The sequence below is a fragment of the Capra hircus genome, chromosome 12 (assembly GCF_001704415.2).
Source record: "Capra hircus breed San Clemente chromosome 12, ASM170441v1, whole genome shotgun sequence".
Classification (NCBI taxonomy): domain Eukaryota; kingdom Metazoa; phylum Chordata; class Mammalia; order Artiodactyla; family Bovidae; genus Capra; species Capra hircus.
In genome coordinates, this window is record NC_030819.1 from 71,433,211 (window position 1) to 71,454,106 (window position 20,896).

Sequence of the window (20,896 nt, forward strand, 5' to 3'; positions counted from 1 at the left end):
ATGGTCAATATTTGTAAATATTCTGAGTTTTGAGGGGAGAAGGGTGCCATGCCTGTTCTTTTCTGGATTGACCTTGTTAATTGTCCGGCCTTCTACATTCTTGATGTCCATTTAATGAACTGATTTCAGAGATGTGAAAGTGTTATGTGACTCTTGGTGAGCTGTGCCTTTTACAACTATGAGATATTCTTTTTTGTCCTTAATACTTTCTGCATTGGCTTCTATTTTCAGAACAGGTTTAGGGGAGTTCAGTCGAAGAGTCTTTGGGAAATTTAATCCGTTCATATTAATTGAAACAGTTGAAATGTTTGGACTGTTCCTGCCATTGTGTTTTGTATTTTCTGAAGATGGTGCTTGTTTTTATTTCACTGTTTTATTGGCTTGGTTGATTGTTGTTTTTTCTCCTAGTGCTTTGAGATTAATTCAACATATTGCTGTTTCTTTAAGGGTTACCTTTTCTCTCTATGCTTACTAATCAGTAGCCATATTTTCCACTCACCTCCTAATTAAGTCAGTTACCTTAGCATTCTTTCACTTCCCCACCTGGGTCCTCTTCTCCGGGTGCAGTCATGTGAGTTTTTTTAGATTCATCTTTATTATCTGTGTGTGTTTGTGTTTGTGTCTTGACATTATGTATCGTTACTTAGAAAACTATTAGTTCACTGTTTCCTTCTCACTGCTTTTCCCTTTATCCCAGGGTTAGTTGTTTTGGTTTATTGCAGCGTATCATCAAGTAATTAAATGCTGAATCCTCATTTCAATTAAAAAAAAAAACCTAGTGTATTAGGTTCAAAATTGAACACATGATCGCTAGTATCCAGTATTGCTTCTTAAAAGGCAGACAGCAGTCCAATTCTATCTTTATTAGCAAAAACTTACTTTTCACCTTCATGAAAAACCTTGGGTTTTCTTTTTATGCTTACAGTCCTAAAATTTCACCAATAATGCCCAGGTATGTGGGATATAATATATGTCATTCATTCTGCTTACCTGATGGTCCTTTCACTCTGAAGAATTGTACCATTCTTGGACTAAGGACACTTTCTGAAATGATTTATTTTCTTTCCATTTTTTCTTTTGTTTTTCTGGACTTACCAAGTGAATATGGAACTTCGAGACCTGATCCTTTCACTGGACTTACATAATTTGTCTTGGTCTTTTTGCTCTATTCTGAAAGATTGCTCCAGATGTTATCTTCCAAGGACTTGCTCTGTAATCCAGTGGTTAAGACTCTGAGCTTCTACTGCAGGGGGGAGGGTTCATTCATTCCCTGGTCAGGAATCCTGCATGCTCTGCGTGGTGCAGCCCGCCCCCACCCCCAAAAATGTTATCTTCCAAATCACTAATTCCCTTTTCAGGGAATTTCCAATTCATTTTTTTTGAATTGAAATGAGGATTCAACATTTAATTACTTGATGATATGCTGTGATATGCTACAATCATTCAGCTTTTCTATTTAGTTTTTAATATTTAGTAATTTGCTTTCAAATATTCAAGATTGCTTTCTTATTCTAATTGCTTTTTTCATAGGTGTAGTACCCTTATATTTCTAAGGTTACCAGTGAGAATTTTCTCGTTATTTTCTATTCCTTGAATTATTTGCTTCCCCGTTGATTGTCAGTTGTTCTGTTTGTTCAGTTTACTGAACAATTATCTAACTGCTAATTGTTGAAAGAATCACTTTTACATATGAAAGAGATTTTCTTGATTAATGGGTTGGCATGGATTTTTCCCAGATTTGTATAAAGCATTCTTTGCTCCAAAAGATGTTTACCTTGACTGAGAAAAGGAAGCTTTTTGTTCACACAGATTTTTTAGAATTGAGGGCGAGTGGGCAAAAAAGTCTAGGCTCTTGGCGTCACTCCCATCTCTTTGCCAAAATACCAAGAGTTTTAATCTGAGGATGGAGCTTTTCTCCGGGGCAGAACTCTTATCTGCCACTCCCACCAACCGCTTGGTTTGGGAGCTGGGCAGGTTTAGGACTTAACTAATGCAGCTGCTAAGTCACTTCAGTCGTGTCCGACTCTGTGCGACCTCATAGATAGCAGCCCACCAGGCTCCCCGGTCCCTGGGATTCTCCAGGCAAGAACACTGGAGTGGGTTGCCATTTCCTTCTCCAATGCATGAAAGTGAAAAGTGAAAGTGAAGTCACTCAGTCGTGTCCGACTCTTGGCGACCCCATGGACTGCAGCCTACCAGGCTCCTCCATCCATGGGATTTTCCAGGCAAGAGTACTGGAGTGGGGTGCCATTGCCTTCTCCAAACTAATGCAGCTAGTCCCTGGCTTTCTGTCATCTGTTGACTCGGCTTAGAGTACCTCTGGAATCACCTTTACCTTTCCTGTGGTTGTCTCTGGGGCTGGTTTGGGCGGAGGCCTTCCTCTTGTTTCTTGTCAACCTGGTCAGCTTTATTCAGTTCAGTTCAGTTCATGGACTCCATGAATCGCAGCACGCCAGGCCTCCCTATCCATCTCCAACTCCCAGAGTTCATCCAAACTCATGTGCGTCGAGTAGGGGATGCCATCCAGCCATCTCATCCTCTGTCCTCCCCTTTTCCTCCTGCCCCCAATTCCTCCCAGCATCAGGGTCTTTTTCAATGAGTTAACCCTTCGCATGAGGTGGCCAAAGTATTGGAGTTTCAGCCTCAGCATCAGTCCTTCCAGTGAATACCCAGGACTGGTCTCCTTTAGGATGGACTGGTTGGATCTCCTTGCAGTCCAAGGGACTCGCAAGCATCAATTCTTCGGTGCTCAGCTTTTTTCACAGTCCACCTCTCACATCCATACATGACCACTGGAAAAACCATAGCTTTGATTAGACGGACCTTTGTTGGCAAAGTAATATATCTCTATTTTTTAATATGTTATCTAGGTTGGTCATAACTTTGCTTCCAAGTTTCCTGGTCACCTTTATAGTGGTTCTCAAACTTTGGTTCATCAGAATCACTTGGGGGGCTCGTTAAAACCAGATTGCAGGGCTCTGCCCCCAAAGGTTATAATTAAGAAGAGTTGGGATGTGGCCTCAGAATTTGCACTTATGGCAGGTTTCAGGTAGTGCTGGTGAGTTTTTTTTTGGTGTGGGGGGATGCATTTTGAGAACCACTTTGAGGAACTTAGGAGTTTCTCAAGCCACTGGTTTCCTGAGCCATGCTTTATCTTGTATTTCTTCCCTGTTGTAAATATTCAATTGTTTTTAAAAATGATCATTTCAAGGAATTTGGAGCATAGGGAGAGAGTAGTTGATTGTTTTAATAAAGACTTCTAACTGAATCTCTTTTTTCATTATACTCTGCAGTTTTTTGGGTCTCTTTATTTTTTTCTCTCTCCTTTTTGTTGCTTTTTTTTTTTTAAAGTAATTTTTACTTGCCGCACCATATGGCACGTGGGATCTTAGTTCCTGGACCAAGGATCAAATCCTCACCCTCTGCATTGGAAGCATGAAGTTTTAACCATGAAACAGCCAGGGAAGTCCCTGTAGCTTTTTTAAAAAGCATTTTCTTTTGGAAAATTTCAAGCACACGTAAAAGTATGTGACGTATAGAAGGAAAGTGATGTAGTGATGCCCTTCTTCCCACCCATCCTGCAGCTTCAGCACTTCATCTGTCCATGGCCGGTCATGTTGTTACCTTTAGCCTCGCCAGCCCGCCTTACCTCACCCCACCCCACTGGAGGCTATTTTGAAGCTTATGCTCAAGAATCTTAATATTTTATCCCTGTATATTTTAGTATACATCTCTAGAAGATAGGGACTTGAAAAAATAAAAAAACCAAACTATCATTTATAAATTAATGCCTTAAAATCATCAACCATACAATCGGATAAGCTTCTAAAACTTTTTATGATAACATAGTTGAGATCATCCTGTATATTTCATATTGTGCCTCATTTTGTGTATGAGAAGTGGAAAACTATATTTTGGATGTATTTGAAAGCTCAACCGATTTCTTGTATTTACTAACACCTTCCTCTTTTCCATTACAAAATGAGAGTTAAATTCTGAGGAGGACAGTATGTTTGAATTTAAGTGTGAAGATGGTGGTGCTCTGTGGAGCTCTTCCCCACTGCTGGGTGCTAGGGTCAGTGAGTCCTCAGGGAGAGGGGAGGCGAGACCCCCACTGATGGACAGGCCAGGGCAGTCTTTCTTTTGAGGGTTTCCCAACTTCCACAGCCCACACTCTGAAAGTTGCCTTATTCACTTCCTTTGTCCAGTGACTGCCTGATGTATAAGGCTGAAATGGACTGAGAGGTTGCCAGGAGAAGAGAAGCCACTTCCTCTGATGGAAGCTGAGCTCTGGAGGGCAGACTTGCTCCCCATCAGTCTCTTGTTAGCAGACCTGGACGCAGCTTGGGAGTGACCTAGCAAATGAAGGTTTCTTTCTCAAAATTGGAAGAGGGGAAAATCAGTAAGTATGATTAAATGGAGTAATAAAGAAGACAGATACTCTGACGTACAGACAAAAGGCCCCGACTCGAAGTTGTGTTCTTTAGAGCTGTAGGCCTAGAGACGGTGCCTTGCGGTGCAGTGTGCCCTGTGAGACACGCACTGGTGTGGCTGGTGTTGGGAACACGTGCTGGGTCTTCTCATATAGAGATCGAGTGGCACTTCCCCGGTGGCACCCTGGATACGAATCTGCCTGTCAGTGCAGGGGACATGGGTTCTCTCTGGTCTGGCGAGACCCCACCTGCCACAGAGTCAAAAAGCCCCTGCACCCCAACTACTGAGCCTGTGCTCTCGAGCCTGGGAGCCACAACTGCTGAGCCTGTGTGTAGCAACTGCTCAAGCCCGATCGCCTAGAGCTTGTCCTCCGCCGCAAGAGAAGCCACCACAATGAGAAGCCTCCACGCCACAAGTAGAGAGTAGGTGCCACTCCTCGCAACTAGAGAATGCCTGTGCAGCAACGAAGACCCAGCGCAGCCAGAAATAAACTAATAATAAAAAAAAGCAAGTCTCTTCTGTTGGTCCTCTGTACCCGGCTGACTTAACGTAAGTCTGTACAAATCCTGGAAAAACTGTAACCTCTTCGCTTCAGGATCTTTCACCCCTTGTATGAAGGTTTCCACATTCCAGTTTCTGGCAACTTGATTTCTGGTTATTAGGAGGGAATACCATCATTTCCTGGGTTTAGTATTTGCAGTTCAGTATCCGCATGTTTTTCTGCTTATTTTTGTGCTTTAATTTGTAAAGCCTAACTACAGGCTTTATTTGAATTAATATCTTTAAAGGCACAGTTATTTAATCAAGGCTCCCTTTTTTTCCTTCCTATGCACTTTTCTCCAATTTCTTAAAACTACTGAAATTTCTTCCTTGTTTTTGGGGGGTTTCTTTGGCTGCATGGCACGCAGGATCTTAGTGCCCTGACCAGGGATCAAACCCGCACCCTTGCAGTGGAAGCATGGCGTCTTAACCACTGGACTAGGGAAGTCCCACTTCCTTGTTTTATTGGAATGATAGCAGCAGCCGCTTCACAAGTTCTGGTTTTACGCAATCAAAGATTGCTCTCCCTAACCACTAAACTATCTGAAGATAACCAATAGTTGAGGCCTTTTTTTTTTTACATGACAGTGACCACTCATTTTTTTTGTCCCTTTTCACTGACCTATGGCCTTATATCTTGAGGGAAGTAAGTCACCTCATGCAAAGAGTTGACTCATTGGAAAAGACCCTACTGCTGGGAGGGATTAATGGGCAGGAGGAGGAGGAGACGACAGAGGATGAGATGGCTGGATGGCATCACTGACTCGATGGACATGAGTTTGGGTGAACTCCGGAAGATGGTGATGGAGAGGGAGGCCTGGTGTGCTGCGATTTATGGGGTCACAAAGAGTCAGACACGACTGAGCGACTGAACTGAACTGAACTGAAGTCATATATCATTATCTTGTTTGAGAGTTTCTGAGACATGTAAAATTACCTACAATAGACCAGTCAATGTTACTGGCAGATGAACTGTATAAATCCCAGGATATGGAAGAATTTTAAGATAGGAAAATTCTTAAAAATTCTGTTGCTTGAAAATAAATCTAGGATTACATTTATGGTTTCAACTCTGGAAATATTTTCTAGTTTTTGTTTTTAGACATTGTCTCAATTCTTCCCATATTTATTTGTATGTTTATTTAAAACACTGCCAAATCACTGTGATAGAAATCTATTTCTTTGCAGAAGCAGGAAAAAAAAAACCTGATTTAGATGCATATATGTGTTACAAGGCTGGGCACTTTTCTTTTGAATATTTTGGAATGTTGGGGACATCTTCAAGAAATAGTTTTTTGACCGCAACTAAGATAACAATGTTTGAATTTGGTAAGTGCCTATTAGATCTCAACGTGGTTTTTGGTGGGTATGATGAGACTGAGACAAGGAGACATTCATCAAAAAGCATCAAAAGAAGAACTCTGAAAGGTACTGTTGTAAAATCAAAGAGCTGAGAAGATAGAAGATACGAATCAAATTACATACTGAGTTTGGCTTGTAGAGTTTGTGGTACTTACTGCCCTTAATCACCTAGCAAGGAGAAGTGGCATATGAAGATGAATTGCTCACCATGTCAGACGCTGAATTACTTTGATGTCGACCAGTGGCTCCCACGTCAGGCTGGTCACCTGAATACAGGTTCCAACCCTGAGATTCTGGGTTTTGTAGATATGGGAATGTAGCCCAGGAATATTTTAACAAGTTCCTCAGGTGATTGGACAGGTTTGAAAACATCTCATGCAGGCCATTCTGTGTTTTAGAAGCCCCTGCAGGATGTCTTGCTTGTTCCAATACAGATTGCTGGATCCACCTCCCCAGTTTCTGACTCACAGGTCTTTGGTGGGTCCTGTGTGTATGCTAGTCACTCAGTCGTGTCCGACTCTGCAACACCATGGATTGTAGCCTGCCCGGCTCCTTTGTCCATGGGATTCTCCAGGCAAGAATACTGGAGTGGGTTTCCATTCCCTTCTCCAAGGGATATTACCAACCTGAGGATCAAACTCGGGCCTCCCTCATTGCAGGCAGTTTCTTTACCATCTGAGCCACCAGGGAAACCCGTTGGTGGGTCATGAGGATTTGCAGTTCTATTAAGTTCCCAGGAGCTGCTGCTGCTAGTGGCCCAGGGACCACACTTTGAGTACCACTGACACAGACTACTCCCCAAGGCTCCCCAGTCCCCGACTGGTTAAACTCAACAAGGAAACCACAAATTGAGTTCTATGGCAAGGTTCTCAGTTCATGTTCTACTTGGTCATTTTTATCCTTTGGTCTGAGCATTAACTGATGAACCTGTCTCTACGAAAAGTTTTGTGGTTTTTGTTTGGTTTTTGGCTAGGCTGTGGAATCTTAGTTCCCCAACCAGGGATCGAACCCACGCCCCCTGCAGTGGAAGGGCAGAGTCATAACCGCTGAACTGCCAGGGAACTCCCTCTATGGAAAGTTCTCAGTGGAAAGGTGATGTTTGTTGGCTAGGATGGCTTGGTAGTAGAATGGAATGTGTAGCTCTGGGCTAAATTCCTCATTTTTGACCTTGGTTTTATTGTGACCTTGGGCAGGTCACCTGATCTCTCTGCTCTCCAGGCATGCTTCCTCCTGCCAGGAGGCCTTTACTCCCCTCCATGCCTGGAAAGTTCTTCCCTTTCTCCTAACATCTTCTTATTGCTTGCTTTGACTTGGATCTCTGCTCAGCCCTCACTTCCTCAGGAAAGCCTTCCCCGACCTCCCCAAGTAGGTCAAGTCCTCCCTTTTCACATACTCACACCATGTACCTGCCTTTCTCAGCATTGCCAAAGCTGTGGTTTTAGATTTACTTGTGTGCTTGATTTGTATCTCTCCACTAGACTGTAAGCTCTGGGACTTACACTGTAAAAATTAAAAAAAAAAAAATCCATTTGTGTTTCTTACTGTGTTCCAGCTGCAAACACTGTGCGTGGTGTGTAGGAGCTGAATGAATGACAATGAATATGGTTACTTATACAGAGAGGCAAAGGCCGGGTGGGCATTCCAAAACAGGCTGCATTCCCGCCTTGGGTTTCTGGAAGACACCCTGTGATAACAAATTCTTCATTTTGCACAATGTACTCGGTTTCTGATATTTGCCAGAGTCATGACGGTACAACTGCTATTTATCAAATGCTTCCTATATATGTCAGGCATCAGCTATGATCTCACACTCGACATTGATCTAGGAGGTCAAGAATCTTAGTCTCTTAGTATCTAGGGCATTACTTTCCTCTAAGGAAATGGCAACCCACTCCAATATTCTTGCCTGGAGAATCCCATGGACCAAGGAGCCTGGAGGGCTACAGTCTGGGGGGTCACAAAAAGAGTCGGACACGACTGAGCGACTAAACAAGATTCTAAAAGCCAAGGTGTACTGTAAAGATATCTACAGATAGAAGATAGATTTCCTTAGCTCTATCTTAAGGGAAAACAGCAGAAAGCAATTGCATGCTCAAACTAAATCTCTAAGGTGGGCTTTAAGGATGGGAGGTTTCCAGCTGCACTAGTCCCTCCTTTTCCACTTTCTGTGGCTTCGGTTACCTGTGGTCAACCGCAGTCCAAAAATATTAAAGGAAAATTCCAGAAGTAATTCATATGTTTTAAGTTGTGCGCTACTCTGAGCAGCATGAAGTCCCACACCGTCCTACTCTGTCCTGCGCAGGACAGGAGCCTCACATCATCACAAGAAGAAGGAGGGCAAGTACAGTACAATACGATACTGTGAGAGAGAGGCCAAGTTCACGTAACCTTTGTTACAGTATGTTCTCAAGATAGTTATAGTTTATTATTGTTATTGATGCTAATCTCTTACTATCCCTAATTTATAAATTAGACTTTATTGTGGGTATGTGTATATAGGAAAAAACATAGTATTTATAAGGTTGGGCACTATCCATGCTTTCTGGTGTCTACTGGGGATCTTGGAACATAACCCCCAGGGATAAGTGAGGGCTACTTTACTTACAAATAATGACTGTCGTCTCTATATAGTTAAATCATATAATGGGTAACATTGGACAGTGTGATCACTTTCTAGCGACAGGATGGTTTAGTTGCTGGTCATAAAAGACTAACATTTATATATTAAAATTACTTCCATGTCAATGAGATTGATATCCTGTAATTTAGAAAATGTAATTTAGAAGCTGAAACTCCAGTATTTTGGTCATCTGATGTGACCAGCTGACTCACTGGAAAAGTCCCTGATGCTGGGAAAAATAGAGGGCAGGACAAGAGGGCGTCAGAGGACAAGATGGCTGGATGGCATCACCAATGCAATGGACATGAACTTGGGCAAACTTCGGGAGACGGTGAGGGACAGGGAGGCCTGGCGTGCTGCAGTCCATGAGGTTGCAAAGAGTCAGACATGATTGGGCAACTGAATAGCAACAACTTAGAAAAATCTAGATTCAGAGAGGCTTAATGGCACTAAATAAGAAAGGGGAACCCTGGTCCAAAGACTCGACTAGTCTAGGTCCTGATAGATCACTGGTGTGGACATGTAAGCAGTTCAGTTACCCAGCTGCCTGTCCTTGCTCTGTGCTCACATGCTGCTGCTGCTGCTGCTGCTGCTGCTGAGTCGCTTCAGTCGTGTCTGACTCTGTGCAACCCCACAGATGGCGGCCTACTAGGCTCCCCCGTTCCTGGGATTCTCCAGGCAAGAACACTGGAGTGGGTTGCCATTTCCTTCTCCAATGCATGAAAGTGAAAAGCGAAAGTGAAGTCGCTCAGCCGTGCCCGACTCTTAGTGACCCCATGGACTGCAGCCTACCAGGCTCCTCCATCCATGGGATTTTCCAGGCAAGAGTGCTGGAGTGGGGTGCCATTGCCTTCTCCAGTGCTCACATGCAAGCTTCAGTAAATGTTGGGAGACCGTTCTAGGACCTCTTGTGTTTCCTTTTTCAAGGATCTTTCAATAACAGCCTTGAAAAGAAATGTCTCTCTAAAGCATGGGGTAGACATGCTTTAGAGACTGCACATTATGAAAATATCTAGGTTCCCTAAACTCAGGGTCCCTCTGACTCAACCCTCTGCTTGTACAGGTGTCACCTAGCCCTGTTGTCAGTGCCTCATGAGAACTGGGGCTTGAAAAAATAATGGGAATGCTGACACTTGGTTGTACTGTTGCCCTGAGCAGAAAGCCCTTTCTCTCCAATCCAGGAGTTTGAAGGCTTCCGGCACCCATGAAACCTGGCCCTGCTAACTTGTGGTCATGCTGGCTCAGATGTCCTTTTCCCCATGGAAGTGATAAAAGGGACTGATTTGCTTTTATTTTCTGATGTAGTTCTGATTCTTACAAGCTGAGGGCCAGTCCCTGGCCTTGAAGGAGCACGAATTAACAGAGATAAATAAGGACCTCTTGGAAGATAGCAACCAGCATTTGTGTTCTTAAAGAAATGTTGACATGAAATCGGACTGAATGAGTTCCTTTACTGGACCGTATCAGAGTCCATCAGGCTTTCCAGGTGTCACAGTGGTAAAGAATCTGCCTGCCAGGGCAAGAGATACAAGAAATATGGGTTTGATCCCTAGTTCGGGAAGATCCCCTGGAGTAGGAAATGGTGACCTACTCCAATATTCTTGCCTGGAAAGTTCTACGGACAGAGGAGCCTGGTGGGCTACAGTCCATGGGGTCACAAAGAGTTGGACATGACTGAAGTGACTGAGCACGCACATCAGAGTCCATCAGGAGACAGAAACCACAGCAGGTATTTTAGTAGTGAAAGTGAGAAAGAAAGTGAAGTCGCTCAGTCCTGTCCGACTCTCTGCAACCCCATGGATTGTAGCCTACCAGGCTCCTCTGTCCATGAGATTTCCCAGGCAAGGATGGGTAGCCATTCTTCTGGATTGGGTTGCCATTCCCTTCTCCAGGGGACCTTCACGACCCAGGGATCGAACCCGGTTCTCCCGCATTGCAGGCAGATGCTTTACCGTCTGAGCTTTAGTAGTAAACTTTATATATAAAAGGTTAGCCAGGTATCAGGAAAGAAAAAAGGCAAAGACAGGACATAGGTGCCATAGAGGTAAGAATTACAGGAAATAGCGATCATTCCTAGTGTTGGGTTAATACAAGGGAGAGGCTGGGATTTTTGAAACCTAGAAGCTTGGTGCTGTGCCCTGAGTGAGACCTCTGGGCTGGAGGAGATCCTGCTTTGTTGGTCCTGCTTCTTCAAAAGCTTAAACGGGAGACTGTGGAGCTGGCACTCCCACCTCTGCTGAGGGCATGCTGACCAATCAGTGCTGGTGTCTCTGAGCAGGGAGGGGGAGGTGGTGGTGTGTTGGTTCTGGAAATGTTGGAAGCAACTGCTGCTACTGAAACCAGCAGTTGCTGCTAGGATGAATTACAGTATGGTCGTGGGGCTTACCTGGTGACTCAGATGGTAAAGAATCTGCCTGCAATGTGGGGGACCCAGGTTCCATCCCTGGGTTGGAATGATCCCCTGGAGAAGGGAATGGCAACCCACTCCAGTAGAGTGGCTACCCATCGTTGCCTGGGAAATGCCATGGACAGAGGAGCCTGGTGGGCTACAGTTCATGGGGTTGAGAGAGTGGGACACGACTGAGCAACTAACACTTTCACTTCTCCCATGGTCACCCTCAGAAACTGGAAGTAGCTCCCCAATCTCCCTCTAGCGCCCCCTATTGGCAGAGCCAAACAGGGATCCTGCTGGAGAGGGCAGCATGGCTCCGGAGTGATGCCCCAGCATCAGAGTGGTTTTGTTGTTCGGTCGCTCAGTGGTGTCCAGCTCCGCAACCCCACAGACTGCATCACACTAGGCTTCCCCGTCCTTCACCATCTCGTGGAGCTTGCTCAAACTGATATCCATTGAGTCATTGATGCCAACCAACCATTCTCATTCTCTGTCATCCCTTTTTCCTCCTGCTTTCAGTCTCCCAGTATCAGGGTCTTTTCTAATGAGTCAGCTCTTTGCATCAGGTGACCAAAGTATTGGAGCTTCAGCTTCAGCATCAATATTCCAATGAATATTCAGGATTGATTTCCTTTAGGATTGACTGGTTTGATCTTCTTGCACTCCAAGGGGACTCTTGAGAGTCTTCTCCAACACCAGAGTTCAAAAGCATCAATTCTTTGGCACTCAGCCTTCTTTATGGTCCAACTTTCACATCCATACATGAATACTGGAAAAACCACAGCTTTGATTATACGGACCTTTGTTAGCAAAGTAATGTCTCTGCTTTTTAATACACTGTCTAGGTTGGTCATAGCTTTTCTTCTAAGGAGTAAGTGTCTTTTAATTTCATGGCTGCAGTCACCATCTGCAGTGACTTTGGAGCCCAAGAAAATAAAGTGTCACTGTTTCCATCGTTTCCCCATCTATTTGCCATAAACTGATGGGACTGGATGCCATGATCTTAGTTTTTTGAATGTTGAGTTTTGAGCGGTGGAGAGAGAGAACTAGCATAGGGATTTTAAAGGCCTGTTTGACTAGAGGTTAGGTGGTGGGAGGAGGGAACGATTCATTTCCTGGGGACAGCTGGGCAATTGCCTCAGGAGTCTCCAGCATTACCTTGAACTTAATATTTTTCTCTAGGTCAGGGGAGCAGCCAAGGACAGCTGACTGGGAACTCCTGTATTATTACTTGGCAGCATGGGCCTATTTTGTGGGGTACATTAGGTGGAGAAAGGAGGAAACATATTCAGATGATCCAAGGAGATAAACCTATTGCAACTTTATTAGATTACATACGGTTTTATGGCCTTGTCACAAAGCTTGTGTAAATTCCTATGTCTGACCCACACCCTGATAATGACCGATATCTTTTAAGATAGAACACCACAGATGTTTGATTATATCTCACCCTTAACTTGTGAGCCACATGAGTTCATTGTCTATGAGCTAATTTTATAACCTGTGAAGCATGATGTAAATGAGAAGTGGTTTTATTATTTGTATCCTTTCTGGTCCTTAACTGAGTTCCACAGAAGTGATGGATTTTTGTACCCAAGGGAGGATTTCAGAGGAGATAAAGAGAATCAAGAGCAAAGGCTCAGAATTTACAAAATTAACAGAGCAGTTTTATACTTTTAAGATTTGGTGTTTACAAATTATGGCCCCCCAACCGTTCTTTTAGAAGCCAGAATTTGGACCCAGGTAAGTTGGGTAAATATCTCAATAGAGAGCTCTAGGCCATGAATTGTCACTTTTAAAGTAGCAGTGACTGGGCCTTCCACAGCACTCCAGTGGTTACGAATCTGCGCTTCTAGTTCAGGGGGCTTGGGTTGGATCCCTGATTGGGGAACTAAGATCCCACCTGCTCTGCAGTGTGGCTCCCCAAAAAAATAAAAAAATAAAATAAAAATAGAATAAAACAGCAGTGACTGACTTGGACCGTGTATTTGGAAGTTTCCAATAATAGAGTTTTTTTTTTTTTCAGAATCCATTTATATTAATTGAATGGAATTTATTTATAGCCTGGTACCATGAACTGGATAAAAGCTCATGCCATACCAATCTTTCATGGTGGATAACTAAGTTTTAAGGTGTTCCAGGAGTCAGTCAAGATGTAAGTAAGGAGTACTGTTGTACGAGATGCTATTACACCAGCTTTATTATACTTAACCAGTGCATTTTGTTTGGATTGTGAATATGGAAGGCTTATTTCATTCTAATCATTGCCATGTGACTTTTAGATTAGTAGTTATCATAAGTGAGAATTTAATTAATCAGTATCTGAATGAATATATATATAATAACTTTGGGTTTCCCAGATGGCGCTAGTGGTAAAGAACCCGCTGGCCAACGCAGGATATGTAAGAGACACAGGTTCAATCCCTGAGTTGGGAAGATCTCCTGGAGGAGGGCATCGCAGCCCACTCCAGTATTCTTGCCTGGAGAATCCCATTGACAGAAGAGCCTGGTGGGCTACAGTTCATGGGGTCGCAAAGAGTTTGATACAACTGAAGTGACTTAGCACAGCACAGCAGAACTTGTAGTCAGTTGCTTTGCCCCTTGGGTGCTGGGTTGAAACCAAGACTATTCCCCTGGGATTGACTGATGGCTTGATTACTAAATGAATGAATGAATCAGGTAGGTGACCACTTAAACATTTGCTGAGTGTGGCTGATGTGGCAGGAAGGATACCACGCTGTGGAGGTATTTTTACCTGTCTGAGGGAGAGCTTCTTCTTGCCAAGCACTGTGCCAAGAATCTGAGGAGACAACAGAGTGAGACCCAGACTGTGCCATCAGGAGCTTAACATCTGCCCTGGAGAGAGAGGCGGGGAAATTCATCCAGCCCACTGACTGATGGGGTGGGCCCACAGAACAAGACCTAACCCAGTTTTGGGGCTTCAAGGATACTTGTCCTGAGTCCTAGCATGAGTAGGAGATACTAGACTTGGGGTGAAGGTGAAGGGCAGGGTTATATAACCTAAAAAAAGCTCCGAGGAAGCTCTGTTATCCCAGTGGCCTCCTGAGTTCAAGTCCACTTTTAGAAACTGAACCAAGTGTTAGGCCATGAAGATTAACTCACCCCAATTGGTCAGCACAGGCAGGTGCTGTTACCCAAAAGAGCTTTGAGGTTAACTTAATGCTCTAGGCTGGGTCTGTGCCCGCCAGAGCTTTCCTTGGGAGAGTGGAACTTAATTGGCATTTATTTTCGATGCCCTTATAAAGGGTGACTCCTGGGCCCGCTGAAATGGAAACCATCCGAGCTCCTAAATGACTGGCAGGCAGGGGACCTGAATTGCACTCTCCGCTTTGGTTAATCTAGATGCCCGGCAAGTAGAATGTATTTGGGGCTTTTTTTCCAGGATCAAATGTATCAAATGGTGGATGAAATGGGAGAGCTGCCCAGTGAGAGTCAGCCTTAGATGCATGGGAACAGGAATAGCGGTTCCTTCTGTCAACAAGAAGGCTTTTTTGTGTGTGTGTGTGTGGAACTAAAGAAATTCAGCTCACTTACTGGTCTGGCTAAACTTCAAAAATGTGTGTTTTTCCCCTTCTCCCAGGAACATTTTGTTCATACTGTCGGTTAAAAGGAGGCAGCTTTCACACAGAAGTACAGCAGGAAGTATTTAAGCCAGATAAAAGGAAGGACTGCTTGGCAAAAGGAGAGACTGCGGGACTGGGTTCCCAGGGGGATTATGGAATCTGATTTTTATTCATGGACTTTCCTATTAAATAACTTAAATAATAAGGGTGGCTAGGCATAAGCCTATGTCACCATGTTTTAGAGGCCAGTGCTTTGAGATTCAGAGGAAATGAACCCACAGCCCTGAGGTGGCTTCATGGGGGTTGAGCTGGCCTTGGAGTTGGGGTCGGATGTAGGAAGACAAGTAGGGAAGGTGCAGAGTGAAATGGAACAAAGAGATCAGGGCAGGATATCACAAGGGGCAAGTGGGACAGAGAAAGCAGGGTGACCGGCACGTGACTGCTGAAGAGCAGGCATGGGAGGATAATATTAGCAAGTTACGTGAGGGCTGGGTTATAGAAAGCTGGGAAGGTCTGGCCAGGGAATTTATAGGTTTTACTCAACAGGGGACTGGGCCTTCCCTGGTGGTTGAGTGGTAAAGAATCTGCCTGCCAATGCAGGAGACTTGAGTTTGACCCCAAGGTTGGGAAGATCTCCTGAAGACAAACGACAACCCGCTCCAGTGTTCCTGCCTGAGAAATCCCACGGACAGAGCAGCCTGCCAGGTTACAGTCCATAGGGTCCCAAACAGCTGGACATGACTTAGCAACTAAACAACAACAAAAATGACAACTAGGGGTCATTTTTTTCCCCTCAGGTTTTTGAGCAGGAAAAGGAAATGATGGAAATTGTGCTTCAGAGGTCATGGCCTTTTAGAGGTTGAAGGGAACTTAGGGTCATGTAAGGGTTTCTCAAGTTCTAGTGGCATCTGAGTCATTTGGGAGGAGCGGGGGTGGTGTGCTTGTTAAAATTCAGACTCCCAGGCCCTGCTCCTAGAAGTTCTCATTTGGTTGGGAATCTGCAGTTAAACAAAGGCAATGGTGCTCCTGGTGTCACTGGTGTAAGACCTACACTGGGTGGCCACTGCCAGCCTTCTGGGAGACTCCATCCAAGGGGTCTAAGCAAGGAAGCCTCTGTGAACTCACAGAGAACCAATGAGAAAAGAGCCCTAAAACCGTGCAAAAAAGAGTTCAGGGCCAGAGAGCAAGAAGCTGACTTTTGGGGGCAGCAGGCCAGTAGGAAGTTTCAGTGTCCCTTTCTCATGCCCTCCACACACTCCAATCTTGGAGGGCCTTGAAGCATCGATGGGAGGAAGGCCGAAGAAAGAAATGAGAAATAGAACACACCCTCTTTCCTCAACAGACCCTAGCCCAGAGTTCCTTTAACCAGCTCATTATTCTTAAACCAGTACACTAGCTCTCCAAGGTAATAGGCCCTGCCTTGGAGCATCTGCCTATTTCTTTGGTGTAAATATTCACCACCGTGGCCATCTACCAATGTGGTGTCAGGAATACAGGGTTAGAAAGAGAAGCTAAAATAAGAACTTGTGAGCTGGCAGGAGCCTGATCCAGCTCATCACTGTTCCTAACCTGAAGTCATGCCCAAGCTGGGGTGGTGGGAAAGAACTATCTAGAATGAGGAGAGTTGCTAAATAGTATATTGTCCTGAACTGTGCTTTATTGTTTAAAGTGACCATAGGAGAACCTCCCTGTTAGTCCAGGCTTAAGATTGCTGCTCTACCCCAGCCAGGGCCCAGGTTGGCTCTGTGGTCACGAACTAGATCTCACATGTGGGAGACAGCCATATAAATAAATATAAAAATAGTCAAGAAAAATAATATAAAAATAAAGCGACCATAGGGCTTTCGGGTTCTCATCCAATGACAAGGGGAAAACTGAACAAATTTCAGATTGAGGATAGTAAGTGGCCAGGGAAAGTGAGTTTGGTTATATCTTAAGGATGGTGCCTGTCTTATGGGTTACTAGGGGAACTTTTATCTTTAAAACTGGTAAGATATTTTTCAAAAAGAATTATCACATGGAAATACAAAACTGAAAGGTACATGTGAACTCTCGAACCTCATTGAGAACCACAGATGCAGGATGTTCTGTAGTTGATGAGGTTTGTTTTGGAGATTTTTCTTTACTGTTCCGAAACAGATGTCCGCCAGAGGAAGGCAGCTGTCTCACTGATTGCAAAATAAACAAGTGAAAATTGTTCAAAGATGCAAAAAATGGTACAGGAAGAACCTCCAAAGACGCGCATGAGACCTACCACATAGGAATACTATGAATGAGCAAACAGACTTGAACGTGTCTAACACACATAGTAGGTTTGCAGTCAGCAGGTTGTGATTTTCCTTCAGAGCTTCATTGCATTTCAGTGGTGTTGGATGTTGACTCCCTCTGAGGGAGCATCTTCCGTGTTAAATAAATGCAAGAATCATTTCTATTTCCCCTCTGACGAATGTCATAAGGGAAGCCTTAGGCAGCCTCAATGAAGAAGAGAACGAGAACCTTCTAAGACCCTTTGGCAGGTGGGGGATGAGGAGGAAGTAGATGAGAACCAGAACCAGCTTTAAATTGGGCTCCAAAAGTGTCTGGCGCTCGTGCAAACAACTTCTGGGCAGTTGAAGCCGCCTCGAGAACACCAGGACGGCAGTTCTCCCACACGGGCTTCCTCATCCCGAGGCTGATGAAGAAAAACTGCCCCCGGCGAGATGCTGCCGAGACCGGGCGGGGAAACCGCGGGGACCCTCCATCCTTCATGCCTGCTTGCAACGAGGGACTTTCTCCGGTTTTAAAAACTACGTTCACAAGCCACCATCTCCCACTTTCAACGGCACAAATAGTGCTTTTTGCCATTGGGTCAACAGAAGCCGGAATGTTCCAGGCAGCCCCGTGTCCTGTTATCTTGAAAGGGGAAATTTCTGGGACGGGATGGGGCCTGCGTGCGGCCCTGCACGGCGCGGAGGGGAGAAGGGCAGACCCCTGGGTGCCGGGGACACTCGGGCTCGGCGGGCCAGGGGACGCAGCTCCGGCGCTTCCCCGGGCGCGCGGGTCTGCCCGGAGCTCGGCGAGCGGGGCCAGAGGGCGGGCGGCACCGAGGCGCGTCCGCGGCGCTCCGGGCGGCTGCCTCGCAGGGGCCCCGGCGTCCAGCACACGCCGGCCTCTGTGGAAGCGAGTTTACGTCTTCACCCAAAGCAGTGTCAGCCCTCTGGTACTCTGCCGGCTTCTCCTGAGAAATTATGAATAATGACTCATCAATCTAGAATCTACACAGGCGTAGACGCGGGGTCTAGAATCAGGAGACCGGATGAGATCATAAAGGACGCGAACGTGCACAGAAGCGAGTCCAGCGCCGCGTCCTCGGGCGCGGAAGGCTGGGGCGCCGGCCGTAAAGCAGCTCCGCATGCGCAGAAGCTGGTCGGCCCGCGGAGGTCGGAAGGGGCGGGGCGGGAGGAAGCTGAAACTGAAGACTCAATTTGTCTAGGTTTGCAACAGTACCCGTCGTCTCCCACATGGTCTAGCGGTTAGGATTCCTGGTTTTCACCCAGGCGGCCCGGGTTCGACTCCCGGTGTGGGAACGCCGACACCTTTTTGAACAGAAAACGAAAATAATTCAAAGACCCCTAAACTAGGGGAATGCTGGTGTTTTTAGAAAGAGCTATAACCCCATTTCAGAGCACCGAGCTGAAGAGAATCGGGGTCTACCCTAGAGTGAATGGTCGTAGAGCCCACTCGAAGCCGGTCGACCGGCAGGAGCACACGGAAAGGAGGTAACTCGAAAGAGTGCTGAGTTTGGTTTTGAAACAAGTCTTTAAATCTGAGGAGCAGGGAGTCAGCCGGTCCCATGCTAAGATAGATCTTTCAGTTGGTTTTCCTGCGTAATTTCTCTTTGTACCGTGAATAGGGAACAAACGATCAAAAAGTGCTCTTCTTTGGAAAAAAAAGAAAAAACACATTGTAAGACATTATAGGCTTTTAAGTTGCCTAAAGCCATTCCTTTGAGAAGGACAGCAAGATTTTCAGAAAAGTCATATTATTGAGGGCAGAGTAGTTCAGAGTACAGTCTACTGTGTTTTGTGATTCAGAAGCTCACTGAAGCAGTTATCGTAGGGGGGAGAAGAGGAAGGAAACTAGAAAATTATATTATTACACATATTGAGGAGTGAGGCAATGGCAAAAAATAACACTTTCTTCTCACGCCCTGTTTGACACATTCTGTTTTAAAAAACTTCAGGAATTCATGATACACTCAATAAGCTCTCTAGAGTTAGAAATGTTAGTACTGATGTGTGACAAGACAGTTTCCAACTGTTACCCAAATAAGTGCATCTTCTGCTGTGATCATTTATCTTGCTTGCTTCTCCAAACATTTGCTGCTAGGAAAAACCTCCAGGCATTTAGAAGCCACACTTCTGTCCCACTGGTGTTGAACTCTTTAAAGCTTCCCCAATTTGTTCTCAGACTACCATTAACCCTGAGAAACGACTGTGAAAAAGACTTGGCATCCACATAACTTTGTTTGAAATTTGCTCTTTTTAAAGTCCTTTGGGATTGTAAGGGGACACAAAAATGTCACTTTCAATGAGAAACATACTAGGCTAAATATATGCTTATTCAAATTTTCTAATAAAGAGCCTGGAGGAGAAATTGATCATCAGCAGGTGATCTGCACTTATTAAATCGAGTAGGACAGAACAGACAGGAAAATATAAAACCCAATAATAAGTATTTATTGAGCACGTACTATGAACTTGGATAAATATTTTATATACTTTTTTCAATTTAATCCTTATTTTGTTATCAGATAATATTATTATGTCTGTATCAACCAGGGGCCCAGTAGGAAACTGATGACATTCTTAACAGAGTTTAATAAAGGGACTACTTAGGTTTTGCTGAGGTTCTAGAAAAACAACAAGGAATAATGTAGTCCCCAGCGCTCCTGGATCTAAAATGAGTAAGGGGAGAGAGGGTGGCTTCCACAGAGAAGCTGTGGTTTCTGTTTTTCTTAAAACTTGCTTTCTTATGGCAAGTGAGTTCCATTCACATGAAGACTGTTAAATCCACTCATCCTATGAATCATTCCTTTCCGTAAGATAGATCTGTGGCCTCACAGATTTGACAAAAGTATCCTTTGGATGAATATGATACTTAAGAGACACAGAGCATAGTAGATACCTCTATAGACATGTACTTAATTAAATGAAAACAGCTTAACTTTGTGGGGGAAATATTTGCTTGAGTTTCGCCATTTTTATAACTTTGTATTTTTTGCAAAACATGTTGCTGTAGTTTTCATTAACCATCTTCCTTATCAGTCTTTATAGTCATAGACTATTTTGAGCTACAAACGCCCTTTGCAGTCATTTGATGGAGCTTTTCATTTTAGCCATGAGGCACTGGGTCCTGGATTTTATGCTTCAGATTCCCCAGGTTTGGTTTTTATTTATCTTTAAAATATTTATTTATTTAAAAATAAAAATATTTATTTACTTATGGCTGCACTGGGTCTTCCCTGATGCACACAGGCTTTCTCTACTTGAGGTGGGCGGACTTCTCATTGCAGTAGCTTCTCTTGTCGCTGAGAATGGGCTCTAGGATGTGCGGGCTTCAGGAGTTGCGGCGTGAGGGCTCAGTAGCTGTGGCTCACGCGCTCAGTATTTGTGGTGCAGGGGCTCAGTTGTCTGGTGGTATGTGGGATATTCCATGACTGTGGGTCGAACCTGTGTCCTCTGCATTGGCAGGCAGATTCTTAACCACTGCTCCAGCAGGGTCGTCCTAGGTTTGAATTTTTAGATTATGTATCTCCCTAAATTGAATCTTTCATGGTGTCCTCCACAGGCACCACTCCCTCTTGCACCACTGGGTGCAGAGAAGATAAATTTGAAGAATTTGGTTGTATCTTGCTTTTGGTCAGTGTTCACAGTGTAGCTGCAACAACACAGTTGTAACATCTTTCTGTTTAAAGTTTTGAGT

General features: G+C 44.6%; 1 non-coding gene across 1 annotated transcript; it reads left to right on the top strand.

The window, feature by feature from the left end:
• TRNAE-UUC lies at nt 18,427-18,498 on the top strand. The gene has a single exon. It is a non-coding gene; the product is annotated as a tRNA-Glu (tRNA).